Source organism: Ictidomys tridecemlineatus, chromosome 6 (genome assembly GCF_052094955.1).
Source record: "Ictidomys tridecemlineatus isolate mIctTri1 chromosome 6, mIctTri1.hap1, whole genome shotgun sequence".
NCBI lineage: Eukaryota > Metazoa > Chordata > Mammalia > Rodentia > Sciuridae > Ictidomys > Ictidomys tridecemlineatus.
In genome coordinates, this window is record NC_135482.1 from 79,654,769 (window position 1) to 79,673,819 (window position 19,051).

The window sequence follows — 19,051 nt, forward strand, 5'->3', positions numbered from 1 at the left end:
GCCCTAATGAACTAACTACTGTGGTTACTTTACAGTGAAGGAAGCTGAAACACGTGGAGGTTAAGTAACTTTCTCAAGGTCATACAGCAAGGAGGCAGCAAAGGAAGATATAGTTGTCTAGGTGCAGAGGCCATGACCTGAAGTACCACTCTGCTCCTCTTACAGGTGAGGCTATATAACTTGGCCAAAGTCTTACTGCTGGGAAAGGATAGCATTGGGATTTGGATGTGCATTTCTCTGTCTTCACATTGTCTCCTCTATTCAAGCACTCTGCCCCATCTTACCTACACCTTACCATACTTTGTTTTTCTCCACATAGTTGTAATGTAAACAGGTCTCCAGTCTCTAATTGTAAAGAAACAAGGATTGGGGAGTGCTATTTTGCAATGCTATTGAAGTAAACTCTGTTTTTCTTTAGATTGATTAGCTCCAGGTTTAAAATTTCCAAACATAATTGCCTTTAAAAATTGGTTAAGTCTAGAAGGGGGTGGGAGTTTTTAGCAGACTGGCAATTGTGTGCAAATTATTTGAGTTTAATATATTTATAGAAGTTGTGTCTGTCACTAGGCCTCTGGGAATATTTGAACTATTTAAAATATAAATTAAAAAAATATGCTGATGTAATTGTCTGCCCTAAGGAATTTTCCCCTAATCATAGCCTTAATGCCAAAGTAAAAATTCCCACTTGGCTATTCCTCCCTAAGCAGAAGTTGGAATATGCAGACAAAACTTAGACATTAACATTAAAATTGCTTTAAAGTTAGCAAGAAATACTTTGTATCAACACAAATTCATTTCAGACTAGGATTCTCCGTGGACCGTGGACACCACCTCCTTCCTTCTCCTTCTGTTTTTCTCCATTTAAGAGCATCTTAGTTCCCCCTCTGCACGCATTCATAGTTGTGCCATAGTATCCCCTTCTTGGGTTTCTTCAGTGGCTCCTTTTGTCCACTCTTAAGGCTTCTGGGATCTAGAACCAGCCATCTCCCCTTGGCTTCCTAGCTTCCCCACCTCCTCCTCCGTGTGCCCATATCTGCCTCTGTTCTTTTCTCACCTGCTTCCTGCTGTTCTCTGGGACTCACCTCTGCTCCTGTATTGGCCAGTCCATGAAGAGTTGATGGAGGACACAGTCACAAGTGACCTGTTCTGCTTCAAAAAGTCAGTAGTGTTTTGTCACAAGTCCATTTTGTGGTTTCCTCACTGTTATGGGTGCACGCTGCTTATACCCCTGCCAATCCCGAGCTCTAGGAGGGCAAAAATTCTGGAGAGACAAGAGGGATAGTGCCTGGCCCCCCTGCATGGTGTGCACACCAAAGGGCTTTCAGTGAGTAGTGATTTTCACTTCTTCCTCTTTCTACATCAAAAAGCAGTTGCCTGTGGATTCAATCCCCCAGTACTGGGGCGGGGGGGGGGTTGCCGGGGGTAGTGGAGAAAAGGCAGTTACCTACAATATCTGCTTATTTTTTGTTTGTTTGTATTGGGGATTAAGCCTAGGATACTTTCTCACTGAGCTACATCCCAGGCCTTTTTATTTTTTGAGACAAGATCTTGCTAAGTTGCTTAGGGCCTTGCTGAATAGCTGAGGTTGGCCATGAACTTGCAGCCCCCTACTTCACTCAGTCTCCCAAGTCACGGGGATTTCAGGGATGCTCTACTATGCCTAGCAATATCTGGTGTTTAGTAGATAGTCAATAAATATTTTTAAATAAAAGATATTTTGTGGCAGAAATTATTCAAGTAAGATCTGAAACAATTTGGTTAAGAAACATTTCTCTTTCACCATTTCCATTTAACATAGTTCTTGAAATACTAGCAGAGCAATTACACTGATGAAAGAAATTAAAGGGATAGAGAAAGGAAAAGAAGAACTCAGATTAGCACTGTTTGCCAACGATATGATTCTATACATAGAAGACCCAAAAAATTCTGCCAGAAAACTTCTAGAACTAGTGGATGAATTTGACAAGGTAGCAAGATATGAAATCAACACCCATAAATCAAAGGCATTTCTGTGTATCAGTGACTCATTTTCCCTTTGAAAGGGAAACAAGTAAAACTACCTAAATTAAAATAGCCCCCCCCCCAAATAAGGTACTTGGGAATCAATGAATGAGGTGAAAGACCTCTACAATGAAAACTACAGAACACTAAAGAAAGAAATTTAAAAAGACCTTAGAAGATGGAAATATCTGCCTTGTTCTTGGGTAGGTAGAATTAATATTGTCAAAATGACCCTACTACCAAAAGCACTATGCAGATTTAATGCAATTCCAATCAAAATCCCAATGGCATTCCTCATAGAAATAGAAAAAGCAGTCATGAAATTCATCTGAAAAAATGAAGACCAGAATAGCCAAAGCAATCCTTATCAAGAAGAGTGAAGCAGGTAGCATCACTAGGAGACCTTAAACCATACTACAGAGCAATAGTAATAAAAATGACATGCATGGGCTCTCTCTTGTCCTGCGAGGAGGTCCATGTAACAGGGCAGAGGAGAGTATGGCTGCAGAGTCACGAATCAAGACCTTTGGCGATCAAGCTGGAAGCAGGTCTGATTTTATTGCATAGTTACCATGTATATATACTCGGGCAGTAGCTAAGCAGATTATAAGCAGCCACCAATACAATTTCTGGCCAACTGCCCTTGAGACAATCAATTGAGGATTGGCCATGGAGCAAGCACTGGGACCACAAGAGGTGGCCTCACGCTCAGGCGCAGCTGGTGAGCAGCCTGCCAATCACGGGCCTAGCACAGGGGGAGTGTCCTGCCACTCAGGCACCGTTAATGTATGCCACATATGCAGTACTCCATGCACTTGTCCCCGAAACAGCATGGTATTGACACCAAAATAGACTTATAGATCAATGGTACAGAATAGAGGACACAGAGACAACCCCACATAAATACAGTTATCTTATATGACTAAGGTGGCTCTTCAACAAATGGTGCTGGGAAAAATGGGAATATATAAATATATATATATAGTTGTTGTTGTTGTTGTTGTTTTGTTTTTTGGAGAGTCCAGAGTCTGGATATGAGTCCAGTACACTTCCCAACATAGCAATAGTAGGAACCTGTTAAAAATATAAAGCAGATCATGATTAAGTTTTAACCTGAGAGCCAGCCAGTGGCTCCACATTCTTACAGTTCCTACAGGCCCTGCACGATGCAGACCCAACCTCCAACCTCACCTCCTTCGGTCACACTCTGTCTCCCCCAGTCCCCTCTGCCTCCTTGAGATTCCCTCAATATGGTAAGCACGGCTCTGCTTCAGGGTCCTTTCACATTCTACTGTCTGCAGTACTCTCCTCTAACAGCTATATGGCTCTTTCCCTGCTGTCATTCAAGTCTTCTCTCAACCTCACCCTCTCAGTGAGGTCTTTCTTGATTATTCCATTTAAAATTGTGCATACTTCATGAGATGGGAGGGAAAGGAAGAGTAAAGGGAAATTGCATGGAAATGAAGGGAGACCCTCATTGCTATACAAAATTACATATAAGAGGTTGTGAGGAGAATGGGAAAATAAACAAGGAGAGTAATGAATTACAGTAGATGGGGTAGAGAGAGAAGATGGGAGGGGAGGGGAGGGGGGATAGTAGGGGATAGGAAAGGTAGCAGAATACAACAATTACTAATTGGGAATTATGTAAAATTGTGGATGTGTAACCGACGTGATTCTGCAATCTGCATTTGGGGTAAAATTTGGAGTTCATAACCCACTTCAATCTAATGTATGAAATATGATATGTCAAGAGCTTTGTAATGTTGTGAACAACCAATAAAAAAAAAATTTAAAAAAAAATTAAAAAATAAAATAAAATTGTGCATACTCACAAAGACTTTATTCCTCCTTCCATGCTAACCCTAAACCAAAACCATTTTTACCTTCTAGTGTACTATATTTATATTGTATATTTTTTCCTCTACCTTCCCTGTGAAATCTTTCTGAGGACATTGTCTTATTGACTTTTTTCCCCCATTTTATTATTTTCTGTATCTCCAGCCTAGACCAGTGCTTGGCATATAGCAGGTCTTCCATAATATATTTATTGCACTAATGAATGAAAGCAATCAATTGATAAGATATCAATTTCCTCTAGTTCTCTAAAGAGACACTCCCTTTTATTTATGGCCTTGTCTGGTGGCTACAGTAGTCTCCAAATCACACAAATAGACTAATAAACTGAGTTTGTACTACATTAAAATAAATACTTTCTCTGCCTGTGTCTAAACATTTTTGTTGAATTTTATCATGATAATAATAACTACTGAAATAGAAACTGCAAAACTTTCACTGACTTTGTATAAACAGTTAAAAATTCAAGGAAGTCCATAAGGAAATAAAGCTAATGAGATTTATGCTATTTAAAAAACAATCCTATTCATTCTTTTTATTTATTTATTTTAATTTTCTGAGTATCCATCAAGTTCCAGACCCAGTTCTAAGAGGTGGAGTCACCACGGTAAACAGGAGTAATCCCTGTCTTCATGGACTATATCCACAGACAATTAACCAATGAACACACAATCCAGGTTAAGATAAAGGTTGAAAGTAAAATCAATGTGATGTAGGAAGATGGATAGTGATGGCCTCTGTTTTATACAGGGAGAACAGGAAAGACAAAGTAGGGAGAATTTGAGCAGTGATATGAACGTAGTATGGGAGAAAGTTGTATGACTCTAAAAACAGTATTTTGGGGTAAAGAAGCAAGGAGTACAAGTCCTTGAGATAAGAATGAGCTTGGTGCATTTGCCAACCTCATCTCATTCAATGCTACTAATAGTTTTTTGTGGTAGACACAAAGAGTTAAGTGAATCTGCACTTGTTCAGAATAGAAATGAGGAAAGGCAGCAGATATCTGAGCAGGTCTCAGTCCCTTGTCTTTAAAACAGATGAAATTAGTGTCTTTCAAATGAAGTCCTTTCAAATGAAAATGATTTGCAGCACCAGGATCCCTTATGAACTTGTTAGAATGAAAATTCTTGGGCCTTACTCTAGACCTACCAAATCAGGTATTCTTGGGATAGACCTTAACAGTTTGCATTTAAACAAGTTTTTTAAATGATTCCATTGCACAAAATTTTGAGAAGTATTATAATAATCTCAAATATCTACTCCAGTTTTTTATTAAAATCAATTAAAGATGATAAACTAGATTGAGGCAACCTGCACACTGAGATGACAAAGAGGAAAACAGAAAGTACAACAGATTCAATTCCTAATTAACATTTCTTCTCTCATCCTGTTAAGAAACATTCTTTCAACTTCCAGAAACCCTCTCTAAAATGCAAAAATTTGGAAAGATCTATAAATGCTTAGGAGTAGCTTTAGAAATTTACAAAAAAAATAGAGAGTCATGGAAAATTGTATGAGTGGAATTAACAGTTGGTCTGTTGAATAACCCAGGGCACCTGCTTTTGCATCTCAGACCCTAGCATTTTCATTTTGTTTTGTTTTGTTAATTTGGGTCCATGGAAGATCAGAGACCTGATAATCTCCTTGAAGTTTTATGCAAAATTGTGTATATACATTCATTTTTTAGAGGAGAAGGTCAGTAGTTTTCATAAAATATTCCACAGGGTCTATGACTCTAAAAAGATTAAGAACCACTGCATAAAAAGGGTGGTTATCCAACTCTGGCCAAATGTTAAATACATTTTGAAAACCAACAAGATTGTCTTTCTTGCCCTAGAGCTTCTCAGCCTAAATTCAGACATGGAAAAGAATTAGCTTTGTGGGTGGCATTTTTCTTTGTATATATAAAAGACTCTTTTAGGTCTTAGAACCTCATAAATAGCAATTTTATGCCTGTCAGTATTATTTCCACTTGAGAGGATGGGGTTACAAATTCCCCTGGCCTCACTCCAGACTGATCATCTTACTTCTCTGCCTCTGCTGATGACAACAGGCCTTCAGATTCTAACACCACCAACAACAACAACAACAAAAATATCTACAAAATCTATGTAAGGACACACATGCACAAAGTATAAGTTACTTTAGTTCTAAATGTTCCTCCCTCCCTCCCCTGCCCTCTCTCTTTCTCTGTCTTCATATATATATATATTTTCCATTGGCTTCATATAAAATATATATATTTTCCATTGGCTTCTCATCTGTTCTAATTCTGTTTACTGTGTGGCAATTTTTATCCTAAAAAGTTCAAATTCATAAGCAGCCTTGGTGCTATCTACATTGTGGTCATTTAAGAATTCTCTTTGAGGTCCTAGAGTCAGGCTGCTCTGAGAAGAGTTAACTGGGGAGGTAGTAAAGAACTTTTAGGGGAATGATCTGTTCTGTTCTTGGGCAGACCTAGGTGTCTCTCATCTTAGGCTTTACCATTGTGTCAGATTCTTCCAGATTTCTGAGAGACATGGTTAGTCTATCTCAGCTAATGAGTATTTATCGCAGGAATAGATGAAAAGAAGAGAGAAAAGAGAGCCAAACAGTTTCATGCATGTGTAAACAACCAGACCTCAATTGTACTTGTTGGGTTGCAATGGCAGATCTAACTGTTCAACAATAGCCACTGGCCTGGCTGTGGAGTGAGCTATAATACCACTCCCTGATGGAGTCCAGTGTGGTCTCCCTGGTGCCTGCAGCAGCCTATTACCTGGGCCTCTGCTTCCGCCATTGCCTGTCTTCACTCTACTCTCAGCCCAGTAGCCAGATGATACTCTCCAAATGAGTCTCTGATCACATTGCCCCTCCTTGATCTCACCATTTTACTCAGAGTAAAACCAAACTCTTCGTAGAATTTCATGGGGGACAATATCACTGACCCTCCCTGGACTTCACAGGGAGACCTTCCCTGGTTGTTCCATTCTGTATCCTGCTGGGTCTTTCCTCCCAGACCTGTCATAATCTAACACACTCTATATTTTGTTTTATGGTTGTTGTTGTTTGGATGTGAGGTGTCCCCCCAAAACTCATGTGTGAGACAATGCAAGAAGCTTCAGAGAACACATTGGGTTGTGAAAGCCTTAATCCAATCAGTGAACTAATCCCCTGATAAGGATTAACTGAGCTGTAACTGAAGGGGGATAGGGTGTGGCTGGAAGAAGTGGGACATTGGGGGCATGGCTTTGGGAATATATTTTGTATCTGCTGAGTATGATCTGTCTCTCTGCTGCCTGATCATCAAGTGAGCTGCTTCCCTTTGCCACACTCTTCCACCATGATGTCCTGCCTCATCTTGATCCCTGAGGAACTGAGCCAGCCACTTATGGACTGAGACTACTAAAACCATGAGCCCTTAAATAAACTTTCTCCTCTACAGTTGTTCTGGTCAGGTAAGTTCACTAAAATAATGGTCTTTGGGTTGCCTGTCACCATATTGGTGCTTTACCACAAGTTACAAATCAATGCCCTCTTTCTCCTCCAGTCTATCAATACTGCCCACTGGGACTTGAGTCTTATGGGTGGAGTTCAGATCTGATTTCAGCTCCTCCTGACCCTCTCATCTGGATGCTTGCTATTGGGCTTTGCACAGACTGTAATCCATGCATATGGTAGCACTGTATTGCTCTACCAGAATGACTCTATAAAGTCATAGATTTTTTTTCTGTTTTGTGAACTGTTGTATTCTCAGTATCGAGAATACAACATGATAAGATCTCCAGAAATGTTTGTGACAATTAATACATTTATACTTTTTCCTTTTTGCTTGAGTTAGCATGAATTTTGTTATTGTTGTTACAACCACAAGAGTCCCAATATACCCAAAAAATCTTCAAATAGTTATGCAATAGAACTAGTGACATAAGCTTCTATCCTCCTGGATAATTCATTTTGTGTTTGGATATTCATGCATTTTTGGAAATTCTTTGTGATATCAAACAGAAAATTCCATAAATTCTACTCCCCTGAAAATCCCATATATTTATTAGCTCTAATTTATGCAAAATGAAGAAATTTAATTCTACCAATAACTCCTTCTCAAATATTTGAAGGCAGCTGTTATTTCCCTCATGTCTTCTCTTTTCTTAAAATTCACAAACTTTTCATTTCTCTTGCAATGCTGTTTTAAGAAATCTCACTATTTTTGGTAAGCTCTTTTCTACGTCTCAGTTTTTTTTCATATTTCTCCTAAATCATAACTAAATACAATACTTGGAGTAGACTTTGAGCAGAATTATCACCTCTGCTCTTTAAGATATCCTGCTTTCATTGATATAAACTATGGTTGAATTAACAGTTTGGGAAAGTCAAAATATAGTATTGATTTATGGTGAACCTATCATTGGTGGAATCTCAATAGTCTTTATCATGAGGGCTCTTGTTACATCAAGCTACATTATATAAAGGGGACAACTGGCACTTGGACCAAAATTGCCAAACTCAGGTACTTGAGCTTTATATCTGTCTTGGTTCTTTACAGCTTTATATTAGCTTCAGATTTTATAAAAATTTTTCAGTTATCTTCATCTACATATCTCAGTCCTTCTCCTATGGCCCACTGTCTTTCACTGGGGTTCTGAGTCCAAAGGTGCCTGAGCTGTTCTGAATGTGTCTGGCAAGTCCCTCTTGCCCATTCTGGTGCCCACCTCCTGTAAAACCCAGCGTGCTCCAGACATCAGAGATACTTGATTTCCTACCTTAGTGTAAGTCCTATTCCAGGAATCCTTCTGGAGCCCCAGTCTTATCCTGCTTCTGGGTCTGACTCTGATCTTTCTAGGCTATTAGAGGCTTTTCACTGCTGCTTTTCCAGTGAAAGAAACTTAGTTCTCAGTGGTAAACCATGGGACGCCAATGCCTGCTTGCCAAGACCTCTGAACAATAGCTAGCCGTACTGCTCCATGACGATATTCTGCCTTGCTATTGGTATATTCACTATTTCTACTAAGAATCATATTTAAGGGAGGGAAAGGGAGGGGCAGAGGATTAGCAAGGGCGGTGGAATTTATGGACATCATTATCCAAAGTACATGTATAAAGACTCGAATTGGGTGTCAACATACTTTATATATAAACAGATATGAAAAATTGTGGTATATACGTGTAATAAGAATTCTAATGCAAAAAAAACAAAGTACATATATAAAGGCATGAATTGGCATGAACATACTCTATCTATATACAAAGATATGAAAAACTGTACTCTATATGTGTAATAAGAATTGTAAGGCATTCCATTGTCAAGTATTTTAAAAAAAACTGAAAAAAAAAAGATTTCCTGAAAAATACAGAAACCAATACAATTGTTTGTCTTCAAAAGCAGGCCTCTATGAAATCATGCTGATGTTAAAAAATGAGCTTTCTATTAGAAAGAAGATACAATGTACTAACATCAGACACTTGATTTTAGTAACTTGGAATAATCTGACTTGGCAGAAAAATGAAATAAATGTAAGAATTAATCAAGGGGAAAAAAGAAATTAAGCTGTTTCTAAAATTAAGAAATCATATTTAAAACCATAATCACACACTATTTTCTCTTTTATTTAGAACATGCTAAGTGCATGAATAAATGGAAAAATCCAGGGAAGACCCAATCTGAAAGGTAGGGGAAGAAGTGCATGTTAGGACTAAGAAGGAAAAAAACAGTTTCAAATAGAAAAACTGGCAACAATACCAAATGTTGCAGAGGTCACAGAATGTGAGCCCCAAGAAAACATGACTGTGTTTGGCAGAGTGTCTCTGATAACTTCAGAGAGAATCTTTTAATCCCTATTTTTAGTCCTTTAGGGCACAACTGCCGTACATCCTGAATACCAATTCAAAGCTGCCACCTTTATCTTTTTTTTTTTTTTTAAAGAGAGAGTGAGAGAGGATAGAGAATTTTTTTTAATATTTATTTTTTAGTTCTCGGCAGACACAACATCTTTGCTGGTATGTGGTGCTGAGGATCGAACCCAGGCCGCACGCATGCCAGGCGAGCGCGCTACCGCTTGAGCCACATCCCCAGCCCTGCCACCTTTATCTTGTGGAGCGGATTTGCCCTTGTTAAACAGTTGCATTGACTAACTCAGAGGCTTACATGCACACCTCTTATAGCAAGAGAATGAACTAAAAGTTAGAAATAATTATTTGTGCTAGCTACCAACAACTGACAGAATGAGTAGTTTCCATTGTTTGCAGGAGAAAAACACAATTCAGACTTTTATTCCTTATTTCACAGAACCAGGACTGTCATTGGATTGCAAGAGATACAAAGGGGTCCTCAGGAAATCTCAGATTTGCATACACAGGAAAAGTCTGAGCAGGAACCCCTACTTGAACATCCAACCTCATGGGCTGTAGGCTCTGGAAGCTGCCTCTGGGAATAGCAACTCCAGATTGAGCCATCAGGAGAGCGCCTTATGCAGGCTAAGCAAGGGCTGTACTTGTGACTCATACCCCAGCCCATGATTGTCTTTTAAATAAAAGTACCCTTTTCTCATATAGCAAAGGGTGCAAGAGTGACTCAAATGGAACAATATGACTTTGTCCTAGGATTTAAAATCTTGACACTCCTATTATAAAGACATAAAAACAAAACAAAACACAGCTAAAGTTCAATCATTGCTGTGCTGGACCCAGAGTTTTCTTTGCTCCTGTCCCTTCTTTGGGCTCCTTCTTCTCTATTTATTTCAGAAGCTTCCCACTATCTTAACTATATACTTGTGTATGATTTCTGCACGATAGTCAGAATTGGTTCTGTTGCTTGCAACCAAACAAACCTGCTGGCAAACACCTGTCCAAGAAGTGGACATGCTCCTTGTCCATCCCCCCAACAACAATCCTTCATTTCCTAAGAAAGCCTGGGGAACTCCTAAGCAGCTCCCTTTTTTCCTGTGGTGTCAGGATTAAAGCAGCTGCTTCTCCTCTGATGCTGAATTGCTTTAAGCCCTCTTCACCCTTTTCTCTCACATGTCAAGGCTAATGCCACAGCAGAAAGAGGAAAATTTGAAAATTATTTAGATGTAAATTGAGATGAATTTGTAATGAGACAAAATTAGACATACACATGCTATCTACAAAGTTTGGTAACAAAGTAAGATTAGATCTCATGAATAAAAAAAAAAAAAAAAAAAAAAAAAGAACATAATATGTTCCAGAAAGAAATGTGGTGACAGATTTGCCAGAAAGCCCGGCTATAATGAACTCCTCTTCATTGTCATTTTTCTGGCCATCACAGAAACAGTCAAACTCTGAGCAAATGCTGGGATATATTATATTACTTTCTTTTTGTACTGTAGTTGGACTTTGTTTCTGTTTACAATTATATTTTCTGGCAGACTGTATTAATTAGCACTGCTAAAACCAATCATCTAACCCCAAATCTGATCAAGTTGCAGTCTACAATTGGTGGTAGGTCCCAGAACATGCTGACTTTCCATCCAAGCTTTGCCCTAAGCTCAAATGGTATTTTTTTGATCAGTGAATATCCAGAGGGCATACCCAATTCTTTAGTTAATTAATGTCTGTAGATTTCATCCTCCCCAAAACTTTTTAAGCTTTGAGAAGACAGAGCCATGGATTGGTGGAAGAAGCATGGACTTAGGAGCCAGATAAGACCTGGATGTGAGACCATGCTCCATGCTCACCCATTGACCACCCATGTGAACCATCTGAACCTTTGCTTCTTCATCAGAAGAGACAGAAAGTAGCTATTACCTGATTATCAAATGTGTTACTATATGCAATTCTCATCCCCATGTTGCTTTCTCTTAAAGCCTGACATTATGGCATGCGATGGACATTGAGTAAATATCGGGCACCTTCTAGTCAACAAATATTTTGTCTATAATCTTCCAGGAACTACAATTGATCCTGGGGATGAAAATAGCCATCTTGGTCAGCCTGCATTCTTCATCACTGAGAAATGTGGCTGCTGAAGGCTCTTTATGGAGGGCCTTCCATACAAATGTTTCTACCAAATTAACTGAAACTTGTTCTCTAAGATGAGACTCTGAACATCCAAGAAGGACTCTGACTGATCAAACTTGAGTGAAGTATGCACCCTGTTACAATTAACTGTAGGACTTACGTTTTCTTACTGTGATGTCCCAACTAGAATCTGGGCTATACACCAGGACCCATATTACAGAAAAAAATCCTGACATACTGATTATACTGTCAAGGCATTGACAAGAATGCCATATGTTCAGATATGACCAGACATTTTTCAAAAACCAAGGTTGACTTTATGGAGCCAATAAATGCCCTTGAAAAACTCTGGCCTGATATCTGGCTCTCTAGACGTTGCAGATTAAAAAAGAAAAGTTGGGGAACTCTAATAATATTTGATGACCTCAAAAATAGAGAAATTTGCCCTAATCTATAGGTATTGAAGGTGAAGTTTGTTATCAAGTTTCTTTTTTTTTAATTTGGCTTTCTTGATTGAAAAACTTTAAAAAGTCCATTATGGGATTCCTCACTAAAAGTTCCAACAAAGCAGACTTAAAAGAGCATATATAGTTAATCTATATCCTCACTATATTTATGTAAACAATCTGGAAAAGTCTAGGGAGACTAGACATATTTTAACACTAACCCCCCCGCCCCCCCCCCAAAAAAACAGGTCTTAATGTGATTACCTTTGGAGATAATCCATAGAGAGAAAAATTGTGTTTCAATAGAAAACTATAGTATAGTCATTATCAGATTCTAGTATTGTCATTGTCCTTGAGATTTTGTAATCTACAAACTATTGTGTCCTGAGGCTCTAAAACTAGAGCTCGATAACTTGATATGAGCCTCAGAGAACAGCACTGACGCCTCTGGGTCACTCAGTAAGTTCACCAAAATGCATAGGCCAGAGCCCTGACTGCAGGTCAGGAAACTATGCTCCAACCTCAAATTGAGAAATCTTACTAATTGCCCCTGGACTTGGAAACAGAGCTTCTAGCTTGTTCTAGCCATTGACCTTTATTTCCCTTTTGTTTATCCTAGTTGGCTTGGTTTGTGGGGCCTTGGCTAAGGAGCATTCTCCAGTTTTCTGTGTTAGTCTCCTAGCAGTCATAATTGTCACCTTCCTGAATGTTCTGTTTATCTCCATGGTTTTGAATGCATGGAGTGCCAGAGCGTCTCCCTAGGATTAGGGGACAAAAACAAGGTGAACAACCAAGAGAGTAGTTCTTCAATGAGCTCAGCTTCCTAAATTATGAATCCCATGCTGAGACAAAGACAAACCATGAACAATAGTGACCAGGAGTAGTATGTATACCTAAATTTTGGTCAATTTTCTGATAAATAAAATGATAACCAAAATTAGGGAATTTTTTTTAAGTGAACTGGTGGCACTGGGGATATAGCTCAGTTGGTAGAGTGCTTGCCTCGCATGCACAGGGCTCTGGGTTCAATCCCCAGCACCACCAAAAATAAAAATAAAAAAATAGTGAACTAGGGAACATTAGTCTTGATTTGGCCTTAGTTTCTTGAATTCCTTCATAAGCAAAATGACTCCCATTGTAAACAATAAAATGAAAGATAAGCTTCACCACTCAGAACTGCCAACAAATTTGTAGCTACCATCCACCAGATTATACCCAAATAAGGCAAACACCTAACTATAGCCATTCTATAATTCCTTTATTTGCTTCCATGTCCAGCCTACAAAAGCCAGTACAAAATTGACATCTCTGAACCTCTTCTGGTTCCAAGTGCTGCCCAATTCATAAATTGCTCTTTCCTCAGATAAACTCTTTTAAATTTAATTTGTCTACAGTTTTCCTTTTAACAGCTATAACTCCATGCAAGTGCAGAAAAAGGAAGAACAGTATGAGACTTACAGAGGTAGTAGAAGAAAAAGGATTTTAATTGAGCTTCAAAGATAATTTAAGTAAGATCTGATTGGGGGTGAAAGAGGAGAGAAGGCATTTCAGAAACAGCACAACTTGTGTATTTGTGTGAGATGGTGGGGGAGCAACTGGTAAAAATGGGCCTTAATGGACCAGTGAGAAAATTATGGTTAAAGAATAAGAGGGAATTGTTGGAGGCAGACTATGAAAACCCTAGAAAACAGAGAGAGGCATCTGTTCTTAGTGAATGGTGAACAGAGAGGCATCATAGGTTCTTGAGCTGGGGAAGGACAGGAAAGTGAGTTTAAGAAGATTATCAGTTGCAGAGGTGAAAGAACAAATTGTGGGAACTTTATCTGGGAAGTTGGCAAAGGGGACACAAAATGAGGTCCTGAAAAAGTAGATTAGATAGAAATCACTGGTTTTGTGGTGGATTAGATATGGAAACACTATTATTTCAGCAAAGAGAAATTTTAAAGTAACATTGAGGTTTTCATAATAATGGTGATATAACTGGAATATATTGGATGGTAAGGAATGTAGCCAGATGGATTTGGGCTTGTGAGAGACAAAAAAAAATTCATGTTGGCATGTTTTCTTGGAGATGGTAGAATATCTAAGTGGAGCTGATAAGTAGACAACTAGAAGTACCACTCTGAATTTTAGGTAAAAATCTCAACTGTGTTGATTCTTTTTTATTTTAAAAAGATGTGTTGAGTCTTCACTAAATGGAAGGTCTGGATTTTTCAATACAAAGGATATAATCCCTGCCTTTTAGCCACTTCCTTTTAGTTGTGGGATGTAACAGGAAAAGGCTGACTGTAGTAGCAGTCAGTCTACAACTTGCATCACTTTAACTTTTTCAAACCAAAAAATGGAATCTTACACTAAAGATGACATTAGAAAGTGTTCTTTAAAATTATGGGGTAGCTGGGAGTGATGGCACATGCTTGTAATCCCAGCAACTCATGAAGCTGAGGCAGGAGGATCACAAGTCCGAGGCAAGCCACAGCAATTTATTTATTTATTTATTTATATATTTTTTATTGGTTGTTCAAAACATTACAAAGCTCATGATATGTCATCTTTCATACATTTGACTCAATTGGGTTTTGAACTCCCATTTTTACCCCAAATACAAATTGCAGAATCACATCGGTTACACACTCACATTTTTACCTAATGGCATATTAGTGACTGTTGTATTCTGCTACCTTTCCTATCCCGTACTATCCCCCTCCCCTCCCCACCCATTATCCCTCTCTACCTCATCTGCTGTTGTTCAGTTCTCTCCCTTGTTTCCGCCCCCCTTTCCCCTCACATCCTCTTCTATGTAATTTTGAAGCCACAGCAATTTAATATGACTCTCAAAATCTTAGCAAGACCCTGTCTCAAAATAAAAAATAAAAAGGACTGGGGATGTAGCTCAGATGCATGCATACATAGGTTCAGTCTTCAGTACCAAGCAAACAAACACACATAAAACCAAAATAACTCTGGGGCAGCAGCATTTGTTTTCTTTGTTCATCATGCCAGTTGAGCTTGGCATATCCTGGAGAAATGTGTACTCAAGCTTCTGTGAGCTTGGCATTTTGAAGTGGCCTCTGTTTGGCTCAACAGCTTCTTAGATTTCCTATTATTTTTCATATCATGGCCCAAAGAATATGTGTTTCTCTAATAAAGATAGCTTCCATTTATGAAGATCATAAGTTTTAGAATTAAACACTCTATGTGCATCATCTCTTGACTCATAGAATAGCGTGCATGAAGCAAGGCACTAGGCTTAGATAACACAGAGAGCCTTGCATTCATTCATTCATTCATTCATTCAGCAGATACTCCATTCCAGGTACTGTATTACACCTTAGAGATCAAAGGTCCAAGGCCCACACAGAGCTTATAACCTGATAGGTAAAGACCTTAAAAAAATTAATTACAATAAAATATTATGCTTGTTTTTGTAGGACAGGGAACCATGGGAATACATATCAGAGTAATCTAATCTAGTGGGTATAGGAAGCCTCACCAAAGAAGCAAATGACCTTTAAGACTGCATGGACAAGCAGTACTACCTCAACTCAAAGAGGACAGTGTTCCAGGCAAGACACAGGCCTGCAAACCTGGAAGGGAGCAGGAAAATGGGAAGAGTTTTTAAATTTGGATCGTGGTATTGGAGGAAAGAGTGGGCCAGCTGAGATAACAAGTTACTGAGCCAGGATTAGAATTTAGGCCTGTTGGATGCCAATGCCTGCTCTTGACACCTCTCTCCAAAGCCTGTTGAAACTTGTAAAAAAAAAAAAATCCAGACTGGTTTTAGGTGTTTTAAGTGCCAGAAAGACTGAATTTCTCATTTCAGGATGACAGGATGACAGAGTAGTCCCACTAGTTTTGAAAAGCAAGAATCAGTTTTTGCACATTGCTAATTCTGAAGAGCTAAGACTTTCCATCAGCAACTATGCACTAAGATCCAGAGAGGCAAATTCCAATGGGTTATAATGGAATTCAGAGGGAAATTGTCCAGTGTTTTTCAGCTTGATTATTTGTAACAACTTGCTGTCAATGTTTGTCATATAAACAAATGAAGGTTAAAGTTCTAGTTTGTATTTTTATGTTTCTGTGAAATTTTTTTTTCTCATTTTCAGAAGTAGCCTAAGAACTGTGAGTGGATAGAAGTAAAAAGATCATATTCAGTCATTCTGGCATCTTTAATTTAGAGATTAAACAATCTAATGGTCACTTACTTCAGAAAGACATTCTCTGCCCACTAGATTACACTCCTCTGAAATAAATTCCCAAAGCTCCCTTCCCTATAAATACAAGCATAATTTTAATTTGTTATCAATTTGTAATATTAATTTGATATTTTTCACAAAGAGTATTTTTTTACCACAATAGTTACAAAGCATATGTACCATGTATATTTGTTCTATGTATTATCATCAAAAAAGGTTAAAACATAGTTAATGATGAATATCTGTGCATTTTAAATAAAGAGCAATATTCACATTCAAGATTGCATCCTTGCCTTGATTATAAGTGAATAAATCTAATATTTTAAGTTCTCAAAGCAACTGTGGGGAAGACAAGGAAAGTTCAGTCATTAATCATATTGTGGAACTAGACACAGCAGAAAAAGAATTGAAACAAAACTCAGTGGACCAAAAATAATCCATATTGGAAAGTGTAGATTTGCCTAGTCAGATGTGAGATTGAAGTGATATTTGTTTTTCTGAGCTGTTTCTTGACCTAAAATAGATAGTAGTATTGAACAAAACATTATACATCCCCTCTCTGAGACAAATAAATTGTAAATTAAAAGAGCATGCTTCATGTATTAGAAGCACTTTTCGAAAAATTCTTACATAATCCAGGAATGTAAAGTGAAGTGATTATTCATATAGGCATAGTTAAATACTATATTTTGAGGAGTAAAGGCAATGATTTATATCCTGAGGATATGTAGAAATAAACTAAAATGATGGATATAACCTGAGGTTATTTTAGTAATAAGCATGTGATAAATAGATTTTTCAAAGATTTTTTTACCACTAATCAGCTCTATAAATTTTCTTTTGTTTCCTAGAAAAAAAATTAGTTGAATATTTTTATGTTAGAAAAATCATAAATGTAGAAGAGTTTGATAACATAGAGGCCTGCCCAAGATAGATTTAATTTGCAGTTCCCAAGAGTTAACACTATTGAAGGAATAATGTACCAAGACCCCTTTGCTTTCTTCTCCCATCTGTGATGGTTCCTAAAATTCATGAACTTGTGAATTTCTACTCCCCTCCCTCCATTTACCCCCTCCCAATCCCTGGATCTTTTCCCCAGGAATGTTTACCTGCATTAGTCCTCTGCCTAGCTGGGGCTCCTGACCTGCTCTCATCAGTCCCCGACTACAGGTGAGCTCCCCATTTCTGCTCTCCAGGCTCAGTGTGCACAGCTTCTGAGACTCAGAGGTTTTTATAATGTTATTTCCTCCACTGTTCTCATTCCCAATCTTCAACCCCTTTCTCCCTGTCTCTCTCAGTCTCTCTTCTTCCCCTACCACCTTTACCAACAATCAATCTTCCAACATAAATGGATTCCATTGTGTCTTTTGTTTAAATTTATCAAAGAATTGGCAAAAATTTCATGGCTTTTTGAAAGACCACATGGAAAGCCACAGTGTAATCAATGTATCTGTTGGATGTGGCAATACACCCCCTCTCCCTCCACATTCTTTTAAGGCTAGGGAAGCAACCCTGGCAGGAGATTATGGCATGAAAAAGGATGATGGTAGTGGAGATGGAGGGAAATAAATTGTCTTGCAATCCAAGGGGGTGGGGGGACTGTGCATCCTCCATTCCAACCTTTTCCAGACTTTCAATAATTGCCTTCTAAAACATTTACCTCCAAGTGCTTAGAGAATACCTCTACTATGGGCAAAGGGGCGGGAGAGGAAGGGAGGGGGGAATGGGAGTAGGAAAGATGGTGAAATTAGATGGATATTATTACCCAAAGTATGTGTATGAAGACACGAATGGTGTGACTTTACTTTGTGTACAACCAGAGACATGAAAAAATTTGTACTATGAATTGAAATGCATTATGATGTCATGTATAACAAATTAGAATAAATAAAGACATTTAAAATTAAAAGAAAACACCTCTACTAGATATAGAACCCACTCTATAATGTGTGGACAGGACATAAGCATCCCAACCTCAGTTTTCTTCTGTGAAGTGAGCCTACTGATATGATTTGTTTGATAGAATTGTTTTAAGGCTTAAATGAGATATGCTTTAAAGTTTTGAGTGCAATGCTTGGTCCCAGTAAGGGAACAATAAATGTTCATCATGGTACTGCTGTTACTGCGGATTCTATGACTGGTCTTTCCTGATTCATCTGCAGTTCTGAATACTGTTTTTATGCCTTCAGCTGTATTTACTCTTCCTTTTGGAACTCTTTTTTTTTACTTTTTTAATCTTACATAATCTTTGCTTCATTGCCTTTTTTTCTGGTCTCATAAAACGAAGCATCCTTCTATATTGGAAGGAAACAAAATCAGTATCTTGAAGACGGCTGCATTACCATGTTCATTGCAGCATTATGTACAACTGCAGAGATATGGAATCAAATTAAGTATCCAACAACAGATGAACAGTTTAAAAAAGGTGTATATGGTGGGGTATATATATATACAATGAGATGTTTCCAGACTTGAAGAAAATCCTGTTCTTTGCAACAACATGGGTGATCTCTAGAATACTGTGCCTAGTAAAATAAATTAGAGAAAGACAAATACTATAAGATCTAACATGTGGAATCTAAAAAGTTGAAA

General features: G+C 38.2%; 1 long non-coding RNA gene and 1 other non-coding gene across 3 annotated transcripts in view; both read left to right on the forward strand.

The window, feature by feature from the left end:
- LOC144364885 (uncharacterized) overlaps positions 1-18,670 on the forward strand; it is a 179,614-nt gene extending 160,944 nt beyond the window's left edge. The window contains exons 5-8 of one of the 2 annotated variants that reach the window (XR_013422999.1): positions 36-165; positions 1,104-1,158; positions 7,149-7,295; positions 17,559-18,670. This is a non-coding gene — a long non-coding RNA (uncharacterized LOC144364885). Of the gene's footprint in view, positions 1-35; positions 166-1,103; positions 3,572-7,148; positions 7,296-17,558 lie in introns of those variants that run through there. The other variant, XR_013422998.1, reaches the window with a different exon arrangement.
- Positions 13,232-13,304, forward strand: Trnaa-cgc (transfer RNA alanine (anticodon CGC)). Its single transcript has one exon. It is a non-coding gene; the product is annotated as a tRNA-Ala (tRNA).
- Positions 18,671-19,051: the final 381 nt, after the last annotated feature.